This window comes from Canis aureus, chromosome 18 (genome assembly GCF_053574225.1).
Source record: "Canis aureus isolate CA01 chromosome 18, VMU_Caureus_v.1.0, whole genome shotgun sequence".
Taxonomy (NCBI): Eukaryota; Metazoa; Chordata; class Mammalia; order Carnivora; family Canidae; genus Canis; species Canis aureus.
The window spans coordinates 28,717,375-28,737,508 of NC_135628.1; the positions used below are offsets into that span (position 1 = coordinate 28,717,375).

The 20,134-nt window shown below is 37.3% G+C and overlaps 1 protein-coding gene across 1 annotated transcript in view; it reads right to left on the reverse strand.

Moving 5' to 3' along the window:
• HDAC9 (histone deacetylase 9) overlaps positions 1 to 20,134 on the reverse strand; it is a 1,013,161-nt gene that overhangs the window by 991,058 nt on the left and 1,969 nt on the right. Inside the window, exons 2-5 of the mRNA XM_077856623.1 lie at positions 19,758 to 19,910; positions 16,408 to 16,506; positions 15,843 to 15,923; positions 13,687 to 13,826 (exon numbers count right to left, since the gene is read on the reverse strand). The gene's annotated coding sequence lies outside the window, so the exon portion shown is untranslated. The remainder of the gene's footprint in view (positions 1 to 13,686; positions 13,827 to 15,842; positions 15,924 to 16,407; positions 16,507 to 19,757; positions 19,911 to 20,134) is intronic.

A 20,134-nucleotide genomic window follows, 5' to 3' on the forward strand; every position in this document is an offset into this window, starting at 1 on the left:
GTAATGAGTCTTTTTTTTTTTTTTTAATTTTTATTTATTCATGAGAGACAGAGAGAGAGAGAGAGAGAGAGAGAGAGGCAGAGACACAGGCAGAGGAGAAGCAGGCTCCATGCACCCGGAGCCCGATGTGGGACTCGATCCCGGGTCTCCAGGATCGCGCCCCGGGCCAAAGGCAGGCGCCAAACCGCTGCGCCACCCAGGGATCCCCTGGGGTGAGTGTAATGAAAGAGGAACAGGTAGGAAAAGGGGGCACCTGGGTGGCTCAGTGGTTGAGTATCTTCCTTTGGCTCAGGTCAGGATCCCGGGGTCCTGGGATCAAGTCTGGCATCCCGCTCCCACAGGGAGCCTGCTTCTCCTTCTGCTTATGTCTCTGCCTCTCTGTGTGTCTCTCATTAATAAATAAATAAAATCTTTAAAAAAGTAGGAAAAGGAACAATGTATACTTTCTGACAAGCAGAGCCTGTTGATGTATCTTTAAAATGTACCATTATGGGCATCAAATCACTATGATATTAGATTCCATTAGCTACATTTTAAAGCACTGTAATAGTTTCAATTTAAATGTTAATATTTTAATATTGTGGAAATGGCATGTTTAGTAACTATTAATACCATCATAAAAATTTAAATATTCACTTAAAATGAGCAACAAAGGGCAGCCCCGGTGGCGCAGCAGTTTAGCGCCGCCTGCAGCCTGGGGTATGATCCTGGAGATCCAGGATCGAGTCCCACATCGGCCTCCTTGCATGGAGCCTGCTTCTCCCTCTGCCTGTGTCTCTGTCTCTGTCTCTCTGTCTCTCTCATGAGTAAATAAATAAAATCTTAAAAAAAAAAAAATTTCCTTAAAAAAAAAGAGCAACAAAGTATCAAAAATTTTCAAAACATTTTAAATGTTTAAAACAAAAAATTCAAGATTTATAAATGAGAAACTTTATATTTAGTAATTAATGTTTTCTTGCTATTACAAAAGGTCTAATTAAGAGCATGGAAAAGCATTCAAAACATATTGCTTACTAAATGACAATCATAATATAATACATGGTGGGACACCTGGGTGACTCAACAGATGAGTGTCTGCCTTTGGCTCAGGTCGTGACCCCAGGGTCCTGGGATCGAGTCCGACGTCGGGCTCCCTGCATGGAGCCTGCTTCTCCTTCTGCCTATGTCCTGCCTCTCTGTGTATCTCTCATGAATAAATAAATAAAATCTTTAAAAAATATAAAATGATACATGGCAATTTAAGAAGTCTAAAAGATGCTAAAATTTCAATACTGTCATATTATGACTTTTATTTGAAAACTATCCATTAGGTTATAATATTAAAAACTAAAATATTAACAATGGCCTGGGTGGTAAAAATAGAAGTAATTATTACTTTCACTTTAGTTTATTTTTTCCCCTAATTTTAATATCCTTAGCACATGTTACTTACACTGTAAGAAAAAAATTATTTAAAATAAAACAGTAAAATGTATATTTTGATCTGAACATCAGCAGCTTTCTCAGTAAAAACAATAACAACAAAAATCCCTGCAGAATGGGATTTTTGGTTGTAATTCTGAAGCATTAGCCAGGATAAATGCTAAAATAAAACCTTCCCTTTTGATCCCAAATTCTGCTGGTTTTTTTCAGGATTCTCGGGACATTTATTCTGAACAAGGAGGGCAGAATCAAGCCCCATAATAACAATGGTACTACATCACTAAAAATATGCTGCCTAAGTCTTTGTAAAAAAAAAAAACAAAAAAAAAAGCTAATCAGCAGAAAACATATTCTATAAAGGCACCTCCTGTAAGGTCCTGAATTATAACTTACCTTAACTGAAAAAATATAGAAACTAAAGAACACAGAAATAGTAGACAACTTACATTCCACATTAAATTTGAATTATTATTCTTCAAGGAGTTCTGAGGCTGTTCAGTGTGTATTAAATCTCGAACAAGTTACAGGTTTTTGGAACCAAACAGTAATTGGTTTGTAAAACTGGCTTAAGCATTTCCATCTGCACACATAAAATTTTGATTAATTTTCTTTCTAGCTATGTGGTGAGGCATAGCAATGTATTTGACATTGAGCTTTTATCCACATTTAGGACTAAAAGGTCATTATACTTGCACTCTCAGGGAAGACGTGTCTTGAGATAGTAATACACTATCCAAAAGTACCAAGTGATACTTGGGTAGCAGTCAGATGAAGCTCTGCTCTATCTATAATGACAATTTTCACAGGACTCAGTTCTATAAACACTGGGCTGAACACTTTGTGTCCATTTCATCTTATATATTTTGGAAATACTGACCAGAGGAATATCCTGATAGCCCTATGTCAATACACGTCTCTTTCCTCATCCTAAAATTTGTCTGCAAAATTTCTCCTTAATTTAAAATAGAGAAAACAAAGTTTTACAGAAAATATAAATAAGAACATACGAATAAGCAAAGATGTAATTGTGCTTAATCTAGCTCAGTGGGTTAATGAAATAGAATTTTGGATGCCAAATAGGATATTAAGGTGAGACCAAATCTTGAATCTACACTTATTTCAAACGTACACATTATGGCACTCTGTAGGATACATCTCAGCACCTAGAAAGGAGAACATATTAGGTTTCATGTCAAGAGAGTGGGACTTGGAAACAGAAGCAGCTGAAGGTAAACAATCATGAACAATTCTAATGTACTTTTGTTTGACATGAGGGCTCGTGGAGAGGTGAGACTGTACTAAAGTTTAAACTGCCCACCAAAGCATTCCTTACCTACCAAAATCTACTTTTCAGTTTAATATGTGATTTATTTTCCAAGATACTGCTATATGTTGTTTGTTAATTTATAAAATTCCTCAAAAAAGCAGATTTTTGTGCCAGATTTTGCTATTCATTCTATCCTTCTTTTACCCTATAATTGTCCACACAGCACCCCCTCCAAATACTTTCTAGTTTATTTAGAGAGTAACAGTAACTACCATAATTCCATAATCACTTCTTTTCAAAAAAATTTTTATTGGAGTTCAATTTGCCAACATTTAGCATAACACCCAGTGCTCATCCCACCAAGTGCCCCCCTCAGGGTCCATCACCCAGTAACCCCAACCCCCCGCCCACCTCCCTTTCCCCCACTCCTTGTTCGTTTCCGAGAGTTAGGTGTCTCTCATGTTCTGTCACCCTCACTGATATTTTCACTCGTTTTCTCTCCTTTCCCTTTATTCCCTTTCACTAATTTTTAATATTTCCCAAATGAATGAAACCATATAATGTTTGTCCTTTTCCGATTGACTCATTTCACTCAGCATAGTACCCATAATCACTTCTGATGAGATGTTAGGAACAGTAAACTTAAATATCAGATTTGAACACTAATTCAAATACTGACTGCAGGTTTGGCACTTGATAAGTTACCTGAATATCGGAAATGTTTGTTTCATTGTCATTTAAGTGTAAACAGTAATATCCATTTCACATTGCTGCAAGAAATAAACAAGAAAAAAAATCTACCATTTTTTCTAACACATAATAGTTCCCCAGCAAGTGATCTGTTACATTTCTCCTACTCTACCATCTACTGGGTTACATTTATTGAAAATTAACTATGGGACAATCTCTATAGCAATAACACTAAGATATCAATAACAATGTGAAAACAGTATTCTTCTGATCATCAAAGTTGAATGGATTAGGTTAGAGATAAATCTATGTTAAACTGAATTCCATGCCACAATTGATTTGATCATGGTCTGTATTAACCATCGCATGATCTGATGTACTTACCTTATTGGTGTGTTTAATCCATGTCCTTAATAATTCTGTCAATGTCAATGCTGTTTACTATAAGCTTTTTAGTTGCCCTTGGACTTCACTCAGTTAGCACAGTGTTGTTACTTTAAAATAAGAATATAATTTAAGAACTTAAGTGTTAAATATGGTGTGATTTGGCTAAGAATTCAAAAGTAAATGATGAAAAAAGAATTTGCTGCCATGGATAGATTTACTTTTAATGAAGATCAAATTATTGAGGACTTACTGCAAGGGGAAATGTATTAATAAAAATCATCCTGCAAATGTAGGATTAACCACAAAGCAATTAAAGAAAAGCGAGTGCCACTCATTCACATGTGGAGAAAGTATTAAATAGTCATTTCAATGCTGTTGTGACCTTTGTTTCCCTAGGCAATGACAACTTTGGAAGCAATCAAAGCTTAGGCAAATAATCACGTTAGTAATTGGGTCCAATTGCTGTATGGAATTTTTCCTAGGACTCCAAACTCTTTTTTTTTTTTTTTCCCTGGTGGGGCTATTAAAAAAAACAAAAAAACAAACAACTTAATAGTGCTAGTCAATTATTTTATGTAATGCTACTCTGGAAATTTCTATGGATATGTTAAAAGGGCAAGTTAATTAATATAAACAGAAATGACTACTGGTTTTCTTCATCAATTCCCATCTGTTGTTAAGAACTCATAATTACAGCATACTTTTACTGATAAAAAGCACAGACAGCAGGAAAGAGAGGGGAAATACACAATCCCTTTTTCCTCCTGAAAGGTTCTAGCTCAATTCCCATCTAACTGGTACACTGAGTAGATAAAAACTCAGTGTAGTAAAATTTCTACTTATGCAGTTCAGCATCTCCATGGAAACGTCTCCCCCTCAGTGAAATAATGAGATGGTAATGAAAACAGCTGCCACATAATGAACCTAGGCACAAGGAGAGGCCAAGTTACTCAAGCCAAAAAGTGAGTGACAGGAGGGTCAAATAGACAGGGGTGGATTGGGCAAGGAGTAAGAAGAAAGCCCATCAATGTGTATTATGGGAAGGGGTGGGAAGATCTGCATAGAATTCTAATATTGAGACTCACAATTTGATTATTGCAAATTTTGGTACTGAATTTGTGGCATTCCCATTTTAGAGACAATTGAGTATAGACAATTGAATGAAGCCTAATGTTTCACATATTCAACACTTCAGATACAAAAAATGTGGCTTGAATACTTAGGGTTCTATATTCTGCTGGGTTCTAAAGACCATGTGTAAAATGGGAACATCAAGTTGCCTGAGGGACAGCTACATTCGGGGGAAAAAAGGATAGGATGCCTTCCCTTAAAGTGTTGTCAAGTGAATAGAAACTATATTCTCCTCTTCAAAGGTGATCTGGGCCCACTAATTTCAAGATTAAGAGTAGAAATAGGTTGGAACTGAATAATAGACTTGGATACATACAGCAAACAGAGACGAATGTGGAGCATTCACAGTAAAAGGCATGAATCCAAAAGGTATGGGCCAAAAGTGGGAAAGAAGGCATATAATAGCATGAAACATACATACACATTGTATATAATTTACATATGATTAATATTTAATTCTAATATCATAGTTTATCACATATACTAATAATACATACATCATATACATTAGCAATTGGTCTGAAAATCCCCTTTAAGAAGCGAGCCTCTTTTGTTTGATCAGCCTTTGGGAGACTGAGTCTTTAGGGCTATGGCATAGCTGGTCACTAAAAGGGACCAGAACATTCTGGATCTTGCCCTAGCTTTCATCCAGAGATAAAGTGAAAACTAGACCCAGAGAAAATATTTCAAAGGATATTTTTGTTACTATGCTACATAAGCTATATTGGTTTGATGTAATATTTTTACCTGGTAACATGCTGCATATACGGGATAAGAGAAAGGAAATTATTACAAAAGGAAAAACAGGCATGAAGAGGAAAAATGAGTTTGATTTCAGATGAAGCAGGATAACCAGAGGTTTCAAAAACTTGTTGAAGATGGAAATCTTATTTCTTCCACACATCCATGCCCATTCCTCAATTGAATAAAACATTTTTTAAAAGATTTTATTTATTTATTCATGATAATACACAGAGAGGAGAGAGACAGAGACAGAGACAGAGACAGAGACAGAGAGAGATACAGGCAGAGGGAGAAGCAGGCTCCATGCAGGGAGCCTGATGTGGGACTTGATCATGCCCCGGGGCTGTAGGCAGCGCTAAACTGCTGAGCCACCTGGGCTGCCCTCAACTGAATAAAACATTAACAAGTGCCTATTAGTGCCTGCACCATGCTAAGCATGGAGGCTAAGTGGCTAGAGCAGTAAACAAGATAGATGTGGTCTCTGTCCTCATGGATCTCAAGGGTTGACACTAGAGGTGGAGATTATTCTTTCATGAAGCTTGATTTACAGCCAAGGAAAGGAAAAATGAAATTACCTAGATGGAATGGCCAAGTTAATGATTTCTTAAGATGAGAAAGATTGGCAAGACTTTATTCTTTTTCACTGAGGGGGGCACTTGGCAGGATGAGCACTGGGTGTTATGCTATATGTTGGCAAATTGAACTCCAATAAAAAAAGTTTTTTTAAAAGATGTTATTCTTTTTGATGGCTAAGTAATATTCCCCTGTGTGTGTGTGTGTGTGTGTGTGTGTGTGTACCATATCTTTACCCATCTTGCCATTTGCAACAACATGGATGGAACTAGAGGGTATTATGTCAAGCAAAATAAGTCAGTCAGAGAAAGACAAATACCATATGATCTCACTCATATGTGGAATTTAAGAAAAAGATAAACATAGGGGAAAGGAAGGAAAAATAAAATAAGATGAAAACAGAGGGAGGCAAGCCATAAGAGACTCTTAACTATAAGAAAGAAACTGAAGGTTGGGTGATGGGCATTAGGGAGAGTGCTTGAAGTAATGAACACTGGGTGTTACATGCAGTTGCTAAATTCTACCTCTGAAACTAATAATATACTATATGTTAATTGAATTGAATTTAAATAAAAAATTTTAAAAAAAAGATGAGAAAGATTGGACCATATTCATATCCTGGAGGAAAAAGCTAGTAGGGAGAGGTTAAAATACAGAGAGTGAATAAATTAAAAGTAGACCTAGAAGAAGAAAGGAGGATCTGGACTAGATAATTCTCACATATAGTGGGGGAAAGATGGTGGGAGGTACAGATGGCCAGAGAAGGAGTTTTAGTTGCTCCAGTCTGCCAGTGTCTATGCAGTGAGGTAGAAAGTAAGGACAACTGCTAAAAAGAACTGGAAGGCAGGAGTCCTAGGGGTTTTTAGGAGGAAGTTTAGAATAGCATGTTGAGAAATATGTGGAGTGACCTAGTGGTTAAAATGTGTTGTTCTGATACCAGAGAGGAACTGATTTGAAATCTGGCTCCTCCATATACTGTGTGACTAGGAGCAAATAGCTTCATGTCACCAATCCTAAATTTCTTCACCCATAAGATGAGGTCAATAGTTATACCTGTCATGGGGTGATTATGAGGATTAAATGAGATAATACTTGTAAAACACTTATCACAAGGAGTGTTCAATAAATATTACCTATAATTTATATTAATAGAAGTAAAAGGGCTAACAAATTACTAGAACTCCTGAAAGAGTGTGTATTGGCACATGATTTTTTTTTAAAAGATTGTATTCATTTATTCATGAGAGACACACACACACACAGAGAGAGAGAGAGAGAGAGAGAGAGGCAGAGACACAGGCAGAGGGAGAAGCAGGCTCCATGCAGGAAGCCCAATGCGGGACTCGATCCCAGGTCTCCAGGACCAGGCCCTGGACTGAAGAAGGTGCTAAACAGCTGAGCCACCCAGGCTGCCCTATTTTTTTAATTTTTTGAATTGAAGTTCAATTTGGCAACATACAGTATAACACCCAGGGCTCATCCCATCAGGTGCCCTCCTCAGTGCCTTGCCTGTCACCCAGTTACCCCATCCCCCCACCTGCCTCCCCTTCCACTACCCTTTGTCTGTTTCCCAGAGTTAGGAGTCTCTCATGTTTTGTCACCCTCTCTAATTTTTCCCACTCGTTTTCCCTCCTTTCCCTTATAATTCTTTTCAGTATTTCTTATATTCCACGTATGAGTGAAACCATATGATATTTGTCCTTCTCCGACGACTTACTTCACTCAGCATAATACCCTCCAGTTCCATCCACGTCGAAGCAAATTGTGGGTATTTGTCCTTTCTAATGGCTGAGTGGCTATTGTGGACATTGCTGCTATAAACATTGGGGTGCAGGTGTCCTGGCATTTCACTACATTTATATCTTTGGGGTAAATACCCAGTAGTGCAATTGCTGGGTCTTAGGGTAGCTCTATTTGCTGGGTCTTAGGGTAGCTCTATTTTTAACTCTTTGAGGAACTCCCCACAGTTTTCCAGAGTGGCTGCACCAGTTCACATTCCCACCAACAGTGCAAGAGGGTTCCCCCTTCTCCACATCCTCTCCAATATTTGTTGTTTCCTGCCTTGTTAATTTTCCCCATTCTCACTGGGGTGAGGTGGTATCTCATTGTGGTTTTGATTTATATTTCCCTGATGGCAAGTGATGCAGAGCATTTTCTCATGTGCTTGTTGGCCATGTGTAGGTCTTCTTTGGTGAAATGTCTGTTTATGTCTCCCGCCTATTTCATGATTGGATTTTTTGTTTCTTGGGTGTTGAGTTTGATAAGTTCTTTATAGATCTTGGATACTATCCCTTTATCTGATATGTCATTTGCAAATATCTTCTCCCATTCTGTAGGTTGTCTTTGAGTTTCGTTCACTGTTTCTTTTGCTGTGCAGAGCTTTTTATCCTGATTAAGTCTCAATAGTTCAATTTTGCTTTTGTTTCCTTTGCCTTCATAGATGTATCTTGCAAGAAGTTACTGTGGCCAAGTTCAGAAAAGTTGTTGCCTGTGTTCTCCTCCAGGATTTTGATTGATTCCTGTCTCACATTTAGATCTTTCAAAAATTTTGAGTTTATCTTTGTGTATGGTGTAATGATCTAGTTTCATTCTTCTGCACGTGGCTTTCCAATTTTCCCAGCACCATTTATTGAAGAGACTGTCCTTTTTCCAGTGGATAGTCTTTCCTGCTTTGTCAAATATTAATTGACCATAGAGTTGAGGGTCCATTTCTGGGTTTTCTATTCTGTTCCATTGATCTACGTGTCTGTTTTTGTGCCAGTATCACACTGTCTTAATGATCACAGCTATATAGTACAGCTTGAAATCCAGCATTGTGATACCCCCAGCATTGGTTTTCTTTTTCAATATTCCTCTGGCTATTTGGGGTCTTTTCTGATTCCACACAAATCTTAATATGACTTGTTCCAACTTTGTGGAGAAAGTCTATGGTATTTTGATAGGGATGGCATTGAATGTGTAAATTGCTGGCTTGTTTTTGATTAATAGTACCCCTATTAATGTGATAAAACTTTCTGCTCTTCTCTGCCTCAGTCAAGCTGCTGAAGTGCCCCCAGCTCCCTCAAAAGATCACCTTCAGTGGCTGGTGCAACATCCTTGCCCTCTGACTGGTCTTAGCTGAAGCAGACAGGAAGGAATGCCAAAATTTTCGTTTTTATGTGTATCAATCAAAAAAACTCTTCTGGTGACAGAATTGATGATGGAAGGCACTAGCCATTAGAAAATTGATCAATTTTGCTCTTTGGTTTAGTAGGTTTAAAATGTGCAGTCATTACCCAAATGTATAGAAACAATTATGGAAATCTCATACTTTTTCCATTTTGATATCTTTAATTCTTCTTTAAAATTTAATATCTTTAAAGTTGTTACTTTGTTTAACTGTCAAGATCAATAGGTGTTTCACAAGCAAAAATAGGAGGAAGTGTACTCTTAGCAGAAGGAACAGCAAAAGTGGGAAAAGTATATGAACACACAGTGCATGTTCAGGTTTATTGGATGGAAGGTACAAGGCAGCAGTGTAATGAGATGAAGCTAAAAACAGACTGAGGATAGACCAAGAGATGGAAGGTTCTTAGCACAGTCCTGGCAATAGCATATATTATTAATTTTATTGTTATGTGCCATGCTGAGGAATTTGTACTTCCTTTGGTAAGCAGATGGGAGCCAGAAAGTTGTAAGAAAACGTGTGATGTTTCAATGTGTTTTAGAAAGATAAATGCAATGAAGAAATGTTACAAAGTGAAGAAAGTTGGTAGCATCCAAAAGAACATGGCAATCAATTGGAGGTAGAGAATGAGGGCAGCAAGGGCATTTCAAATGCTCCTAGCTGAGGTTAAATGTGTGGATGGTGACAGTGGTCCCTGAGATGTGGTTTATAAGAAAAAGTGCACACTTGAGCAGCACAGGATCTTATGTGTCGTTTGGCATAAAATTACAACTAGAGGAAGAAACTATAAAGGTAATCAACAATATTAAGGGAATTTATTCTAGTGTGGGTTTCCAGGGAGGAGAACTGAAAATAAAATGTGTGTGAATCATAAAGATCTCCTTTCTCATGAGGTTTGATGATATCTTCTGTCTGCATCAGACTGGGGTAGAGTGGAAGCATAGATAATCTGAATACAATACTGGAGTGGGCCATATGCCCAGGTGACAAACCCAGTGCAAGGTTGAGAATGTCTGTGTCACCTGGAATTGAATAGATATAGGCAGTAGGTGGTAGTAGAGTCAAATTTCTGGCAATGGAAAAATTTATTATGGCTTGGTTGTCCAATGGCAACCAAGCATATGATATATAATTCAGGAAAAAGTAATATCTGGGACTCCCAGTAGGCAGAAAACTAATGCAGGAGAAGTCCTTCAGTAGATGACCCATTCATTCACTGGGTGGGGTCTTATGAGAGAATTCTAGTGCCTCAGAGGGAAACTGACAAGGCAAGGTACCCATGAAAAATGGAACACTAGGTGGGTATTGAGTAGGGATCTAGATAGAGAAATGAAAACAGGGATCTAAGTACAGGGCTCCGGGTACAGTTTGGGAAATGGGTCTTGGAAACAAGATAGAAGCCTGTTACCAGTTGATTGGGAAGAAACATGAAGAAGGTAGCTGATAGAGAGCTGAATTTCAAAAGGTTAGTCAACACTTCTCCATCTGGGTAGCACATTATCATCATTCAGGGGAAATTGAAACAAATAATTTTGCCTAGTACCAAATCTAAACCAATTAATATCAAAATCTCTGAGGATGGAGACTAGGCATTGCTATTTAAAACAAAAACTATGTGAATGTCCTAAACCAACATTGAGAAACACTAGAGTGTTCGTAACCTTAGCTGCCCATTGTAATCACCTGGTAGTTTAAAAAATCCCAAGGCCAAGCTCTACCCCAATAGATTCTACTTTGATGAGTCTGGGGTTTGGCTTAGATACCAAGGCTTCTAAAAGGTCCCTCGATGATTTGAATGTGCAGCCAAGGTGGAGATTTGAGGTCTGGAACTACACTTTCCAAGATGGTAGTCAGTAGCTACATGTGGCTAGAAAACACCTGAAATGTCACCAGTCTGAGTTGAGATGTGCTATAAGTATAAAACACACACTGGATTTCAAAGACTTACTATGAAAATAATAATTCATCATTATTATTAATATTATTAAAATATTCATTAATAATTTTTATATTGATTACATGTCAGAATGCTAATATTTGGGGTACATAGTGTTAAATTATATACTAATAAATATAATTCTGCTTTTTGTTTTACCTTTTACAATGTAGCTACTAGAACATTTAAAATTACATATGTGACTCATGTTATATTTCCATTGGACAAATGACAGTCTAGCACTTCTTACATGCTTCCAGCCTAAAGTCCAAATTGGTCCTCAGGAGCGCAGCTGAACTAAGCCTGGGATAGACTAGCTGTGGGAGGAAAAGGGCCTGTGGCCAAAAAGTTCTTTTCCTTATATAATGCTTATTTGCTCATAAAATTAAAGTACATCAGGGTTAAAGGGTGCATTAGAAGTCATTCAGTTTAACTCCTCCTTCATTTTATACTCGGAACTATATATATTTCACTTTGTTGTCCTAAATGAAATTTTTCCAATTAGCTATTCTAATTAGGTAACAAACATCTTCTGTTAATAATGTAAATAACTTGAGACTAGAGAAACTTGGTAACACAAGAGTCAAACAAATTCTTTCCTTATAATACCTAAAGGAAGGCTGTGGAGAGACAAACAGATTGCTTTTCTCATAATACCTAAAGGAGGGCTGTGGGGGAAGAAATATGATTCTGGACTTGGGGAGGGGAACCAGATAATTGGGAACAGTGATACCCTGGAGAACAGAGTGGTGGAGTGGGTCTCAGAGGGAGTCCTATAAGGGGAACTTAGGACAGGAAGAAGATACCATGAACCTGAGTGGACCAAGAGGAGAGAGTGAAAAAAAAAAGACACTAAAGGGAATTGGGAAGCTTTTTATTTCAAATTTTTGCCTGTTTCCAAGGAAACAAGAGAAAGAAAACTAGATTTCCTTTTTTTTTTTTTTGCAATTCCCATAAGCCTGACTAATACTACAGTATTAAAGTTTAGTGATACTGAAAGTTAAATAGGTTTTAAAAATTAAGAGTTGGCCATGCAGAACACTGGCTATTAAGTGGTAAATTCCTCACAAAACTTAGCTCTATGCAGTACCTGGATTTTCTAAATGGTAGCACATGACATAAATCTGGACAAAACTAAGCATATGACACACTCAGGAGGCGTTGCTTTAGAGCTTGGGGTTTTTGTCTGATAGCTAACATCCTTGAGTTTGGTACTTTGGACAACAGGGAAAAGTGTTCATTTTCTCTTCATATACCAGAGTCTGCTGTGATGCAATTTAGACAATCAAGAACATTGAAATGGGCCCTGGAGTCCAAACTTGATTTGGTAACTTTCTGACAATGATTTTTTTAAAAAATAAGTTCCATTTCTTGTGCTTTGAGAAAGAGGTTTCTGTTTCTCCTATCACTTCCTCATGAGACAGTGATCATTTAAATCCAGCTCTATCTGTGCAACTTGTAGCAAAGATTCTTCCTTAAGGTGAGGCATTCTGCTTCTGGGTACAAAAACAGAACCTCAGTAGGATGGTAGAAAGAAGCTCTAAGCCAATCGAAGAGGGCCATGTGAAGAAAAAATGAGATCAGTCAAAATAATTTTGAATTGATATTCTACCCTAAATGTAATATGGCTCATTCATAAAAACAAAACAAAACAAAACATTTTACCTAATCTCTGTGAAAAAAAATTGACTGAAAATTTTAATGATCAAAGGATATTCAAAGATTACAAGATTATAATGTGTTTAGTTAACAGTTTTGTGGGTGCTTAGGTACTCACTTATATCTTGGGGGCTTTATTTTTCTCAGCTTTGTAAACCAAGGTCCACTGCCCAGAGTTTTGAATACCAAGCTGCTGCCTGAGTTCCAGAAATGTCTCTGCATGTGATGGCAGTTCATTTAAAACCTAAAGGCCTAATTTATCTACTTTTTACCACTCTGCAGCAATGGACTCATCTGAGTACATAGTCAATTGCCTTTTTTTTTTTTTTTTTCAAAAAGAAACACTTGATTGCTCCCAAATTATGAATCTATGCTTAACAAATTTTTTTTCTCAAATGTAAACTGACTTCTTTCTTGATTAAAAAACAAGTTTATGGGCAGCTTGGGTGGCTCAGCGGTTTAGCGCTGACAACTACAAGGGCTGAAGAGGATCTTGTAAACTAGCTTCAGTAAACCTCACAAACACCTTAGGAAAATGTGGCAGTTACGGAATTTGTTGTGTGTCAAATTCCCAGCAGTGCTTTTACAGTTCCTACTCCAGAAGGAGTTTATGACTTTTTTTTAATTTTTATAATGCATACAAGTCTAACTTATTAGAATAACATTGGCCCAGATTGGCCAAATATGGTATAATAATCCATAACAGGATACCTGGGTGGTTCAGCGGTGGGCATCTGCCTTTGGCTCAGAGCATGATCCGGGGTCCAGGGACGGAGTCCTGCATTGGGCTCCCTGCAAGGAAGGAACCTGCTTCTCCCTCTGCCTATGTCTCTGCCTCTCTTTCTGTGCCTCTGATGAATAAATAAACGAAACTTTAAAAAAAATCCATAACATTCTTGGAGATTTTTTAGTGAAATAATATCGCTTTTACTTTTGATTTTTAATGGACCTCCTGTTTTTGAACTGAACAATGGTCACTCTGAGTAAGAACTGAATTTCTCAGCTATCCAGGTAGCTCAGTATAGATACTAATAAGTTCTATTCAATGGGACGAAAGTGATAGTGATAAACACAAGTTTTAGGAAGAATATCATTCAATAAAATGAGAGTGCAGATGGTGATGACATTACAATGCATACCTCTCTCTCCATCCACACATATTATAAATATATATGCATATATATACATATATATGTGTATATATATGTGTGTGTGTATATATATCTATACATATATACACTTGCACATATATATATATATCTCAAGAAGAAATGCAGAAACCATTCCAAGTCTTGCCAAATAGAATTTTATATTCATCTTTATAAACAATTAGGCATATTTTGGAAATTGTTCATTTTCTCACTTCAATGACTAATATCCTCACTCCCTACACCCATGCCATATGACTTTTTTGTGTTCCTTTTACATATAGAAGAGTATGGAGATAGGGCTAGGCCCAGGGCAGCCAAAGACCTACATAAAATCTCATTATGGGTTTGTCTCTTTGAGATTCTAGTTGATACCATTTAGCAATAATAATAATAATAATAATAATAATAATAATTGTAAAAGGGTGCCTGACTGGCTCAGTGGGAAAAGCATGGGCTTGATCTCAGGGTCATGAGTTTGAGCCCCATGTTGGGTGTAGAGATTACTAAAAATAAATAAACTTCAAAAAATAAGAATAGTAAGAACAAGAATAACTAATATATACATATGGAATGTGAAGTGCAGGTCACTGTGTATAAACAATCTTATTTCATGTTCACAATGACACAGAAAAGCAGGTATCATCCTCATTTTAAAGAAAACCTATTTTCAGGATAAGGTTTAGATCCTTATTCATTTTTCTCCTGCCGAGGCTAAAAATGAAAGAACTGCGAAGTGTTGCAAGTTATGGGTGGTAAGGGCCTAGAGTTATTCCGTACGTCCCATGTTAGGGCCCTTACAAATATTTTAAAAAGCACAAAACACCTCATACAGATGTGTGTTTTGTGAGTGGGTTGAGGAAAGGATTGTCTTTCATCAGTCAGCCTGAGTATTTTGGTCCTTGACAACCTAATTAAACTCTAGCTCTGGCTATTTCCGTCAATGAGATGCAAAAAAACACAGATATGAGTCATTTTCCTTTTTTATAGGATATTTTTCCTTCAACTAAATCAATATCATTAAGCAATCTCAGAAATAGTCTTGGACATCCTTGAAATTTCTGAAAATTAGTATATTCAGGAAAAAACTGTTCATACTAAATCCTATTCTACATGATAAAACACAACCTTGACATAGAACCGTTGCCATGATTTGAGGATTATATTCCTCAAAGAAAAAATTGGTTGAAACATTCAGCTTTATTCTTTTTTGCTTCATCCCATCAACTTAATGAACCAAGAATGACAAGCTCTAAGGAAAACCTGCATCTCAAGCCATGATTTTATTCCTAAAATCAAATCTATTTTTAACAGCTACTGTGAGCCAGGGACTAATTTCTACACAAAATTATACATTCATGGAAAAACTGTGAATGAATCTACTGCTTGTTAAATGAACCTAAGTAAGTGATGGAGTAAGCTGCCACCTAGAGTTGATATTTTAATTCAGTTCAAAATATGAAAATCTGTATATCAGTCTGAGACTTTTTAAAAAGAAGACAGATTCCTTTACTTCTGAAAGTTAATGTCTGTTTAGATTTGGAAATTTTGCCAAAGAAGAAAAGGATAATATTTTTTAAGGAAAATGCAAGACTACTAGAAGATAAGTATGTTGATATTTATTGGCTCTCTATTTTTTAAATGAGTTTTGGGGAAAATATATTTAATATATTAACACATGTAAGTACTCCTGAAACAGTTTAAAATATATTAGGGTACCTGGCTGGCTTAGTCAGTGGTGCATGTGACTCTTGATCTTGGGGTTGTAAGTTTAAGCCCCATGTTGGATGTGGAGCCTACCTAAAAAAAATAGAATGTCTCATGTTGTAACTTTCTGGAGCAACAGTTTATTCAGTCCAACTCTTCCATTCATAAGCTATTTGTTAACCTAGTTCACTGACAGCCACACTGGGCGCCAAAGACTTCTACGGCATGTATACAGGATCACTTATCAAAATCTAGTCATCTGGGGTATACGGCTGGCCCAGTCATAAAAGCATGTGATTCTTGATCTCCGGGTCATGAGTTCAAGCTCCAGGTTGGGTTACTTAAATAAACAAAGCTTTAAAAAAAAGAAAAATCTGGATCAACTCTTCAAATTTAAATATGTCAGTTAATTGTTCTAAGGACTGGAAAGTTAATGTTTTCACTTCCTTAAACTAGGCTGGTCTAAAATCATACTCTTGTCAGAAACCCTGAAGTTAATAGATTAGCCAGCCATAAAAGAACCCACCTAGCTAAATAAATTGTGAACAACCCATTCTCACCCCAAATTTATACTTACCCACAAGTGTGAAAAGGATTTCTCCTGCCTAGCCACTCATGTGCAGCATGGATGTAGCCTTAACTCTGTGTGTACCCACATATTGTGAGTGTGGATTTTCTAGGTCAGAGAGAGCCAGAAAGCATCTATGAGATAAGGGTTTAGGAATAAGCTACTTCTAACTCTTCACCTGTACTTCACCTATGACTGTATGTTTATCACTGGACTGTACTCATTCTTTAACCCCTACCATGTACCTGGTTATCTTTCAGTCTCTTGGTGCATGGAAAATAAGTTGTTGACTCTTTTCTGCTTCACAGAATGTCCTACTTCTTTCTCCTAGTCCATACTTCCTCATTCTTGTTCTCCCCGCCCACTTTCATGGCACAAATTTATTGTCTTTAACTTGTTCCACAAAATTCTGTGGTTTTTAAAAAAGATTTTATTTATATATGTATGTATGTATGTATGTACGTATGTATGTATGTATGTATTAGAAAGCACAAAAGCAGGGGAATCGGCAAAAGGAGAAGCAGGCTCACCACTGACCAGAGACCCCTACATGCAGGGCTGTCCTGTCTGTCCCAGGACCCTAGGATCATGACTTGAGTCAAAGGCAGATGTTTGACCACCTGAGCCACACAGGCGCCCCCAAAGTTCTGTTTCAATAAACCGTTTCCCCTCATTTCTATCATCCTCTTTGTGACCTCTGTGACCCGTCCCCTGTAGTTAAATGTGTGTTTAATCCTGTTGATTTGTCACAGCTTCCTTCCTGCTCCTCTAGGCTCTCCCTGAGTCTTTGCCTCCCTTACAGCTCCCCCTAGGAAGCTCTTGACTTTCTGCTTCTACAATCAGCCAGAAAGGAAGCAAAATAAGTTTCCTCTTCACTCTCTAGCAATGTCTGTATGGTTAAACTATTCTTTAGCTTCTCATGATTTGACATTTGCACCTTATTCCTTGTGTCTAACTTCCCTACAAGTCCCTGTGTACCTTCTCTCTTCTTTTACTTCTTTCCCATTTTTACTAAGTCATTTTTTGTCTACACTAGATTTTGATCTTCATTGTCCTCTTGGTTTCTACTCTATGTCCAACCATAATATTAGTGTCTTGCCTGTTATATCAAAATGTCTTACAACATGAATTGCTGTGTGAAAGGCATTGTTCTATATGCTTTGTAGTAGTTATTACTTCATGTTTTAAAAAAAAAAAACCAACTCTATGAATTAGGTGCTATCATTGTCCCCATTTTGCAGATGCACGAAACAAAACACCTAAGTAATGTGCCCAAGGGAATGCAGGCAATAAGTAGTAAACCTGGAATTTGAATCCCAAAAGATTAGGCTCCAGAATCCATGGACAAATTCACTAGGTTTTACTGCTCCTATGCTTCGACCTTTCCCTTAACTCTTTTTTTTGCTTCCAGTGCACACTATGAATCTCAAAAGATATAAGAAAACCTAGAATTAGGTTGCTTTGAGAAGGGGCTAGGAAAATCAGCTCACTTCAGATTATTGCAATAGAAAAGTACTGTGGGTGGGGTAGCACTGCTGTAAATAGCAAAATAGTAGAAAGGATTTGGAATCAGACTCAGATTTGATTTCAGGCTCTATTGCCTGTATGGTAGATCTCGTGTGGGTTTTTTGACCTTTCAAGTTCCCCTTTGTGTGAAATGGAAATAGGTATCCGTCTTTAGCTCATTTTAGTATTCTAATCCAAAGTTAAGTCTCTTTCTTTTTCTCCCCTCTTTCTACTGCCAGTCATGTCTCTTCCAATTTAATACTGTCTTCTGGCTGGCTGCTCTGAACTGAGAAAGATAACTGATATCTGAGCTGATAAAGATGTGGAGTCCCGGACCCCATCCTTCCCACTCTACACCCTCTTAATTATTCACTCTTGTAATTTTTGATTCTTGTCAGCATCTGCTCAATAGCAGGCTGTAATTTTTTTCTACAGAACTCACTAGAAGTAGTAAGTATACTAGAAAACAATGGGTATTTTCTATAGGAAGTAAGTGAGAAATGGGAAAACTGGTTGTCACTGTAGGGTGAGTAGAAGAATTTTAATATATACATATACATTCTACCATCTATCAGCTACTGTATGAATTAGCATATACAGTATATATGTGAGACACACATATTTGAGGGAATATCAGAAGAGATAATGTAAGTCAAATGATTAACATGGTGCTGGGCACATGATAAGTGCTCAGTAAACATTAACTATTGTTTTTATTACCGTCTGATAAGTGAGTCTATCACTTGACTACTAAAATCCTGACCAGTGGGGTGCCTGGTTGGTTAAGTGGCTACCTTTGGCTCCGGTTGTGATCTCAAGGTCCAGGGATCAAGCCCTGTGTCAGGCTCTCTGCTCAGTGGGAAATCTGCTTCTCCCTCTAGCACTCTCTCTCTAATAAATAAAATTTTTTAAGTCTTAAAAAAAAATCCTAAAAAAATAAAAGCCAGACTACTATTCTATGCAAATAAAAATAATAGGACATGCCCACTTGAGAAATGGACACACGACTCTGCTTTCACATTTGTATCTTTTCACTTTGATCTAATAATTACACTTCTCACACACCACCAACTATAATGTACTTGAATTTTGGTCTAGATTAGCTTGTTAATTTTTTAAAAGATTTTATTTATTTATTTGAGAGAAAGAGAGGTCAAAGCAGGAAGAGGGGTAGAGGCAGAGGGATAGGGACAAGCAGACTCCCCACTGAGTGGGGAGCCTGACATGGGGTGTGACCACAGGACCCGGAGATCACGATCTGAGCCAAAGTCAGACACTTAATCGACTGAGCCACCCAGGCACTCTGCTTTTTAATGTAATACTGTAGTCTGAATGGTGCTCTCAGAATATAAGGGGGAACTTTAATCATTGTCAACATTGCTTAATCAATATGTGGATCAGATCATTTCTATTTACTAATATGTTTGAGAATACTGAAAATATGCTACATGAATGTGCATGTTTCAGGTGTTTAGAAAAGAAAACATAGTGGGGCTCCTGGGTGGCCCAGTTGGTTAAGTGTCTAACTTGAGATTTTGGCTCAGGTCATGATCTCATGGGGTTGTGGGATCAAGCCCTACATCAAGCCCTACATCCAGACTCCAGGAGATTCTGCTTAGGATTCTTTCTCTCCTTCTCCCTCTGTCCCTCCCTCCCCCTAAAATAAATAAATAAATAAATAAATAAATAAATAAATAAATAAATAAATATTTAAAAGAAAAAGAGAGAAAACATAACACATTTTTCTAGGGGATTATTTTGGTGTGCATTGCTTAATGTCATATCCCACCATGGGCAAAAAAAGAAACCTGGTCTGGTCAATAAAATGGGCCTACAGCAGTTTTCAATTCTACCTGAATTCTGAAAAGTGGCATCAAATATGGACAAAAGTTTCAGGAGCAGTGCACCAAAAATTGCATATCCACAGTTGTTCCTTAGAAATAAATCAGAAATCTCCCATGAAACTGGTAGAAGCTGAATTGGAAAATAGATGGGGCAACCAAGTACTGTCAATAAAAGGGGTCAGAAAAAAGGTGAATTAAGATTAATTTTTCCATATAGTTTGTCTTCTAAAATAACTAATTTTTATTAATTCAGTCACACATACAAAAGTTTTGACCCAAATATAATGGTACCTTAAAGGCATTATGCTACCCATGAGACTTAAAGGGAAATTGTGGCCATCATAAGATATACAGAAACAGAGGTCAGAGGCACGTGAGTACTCAAG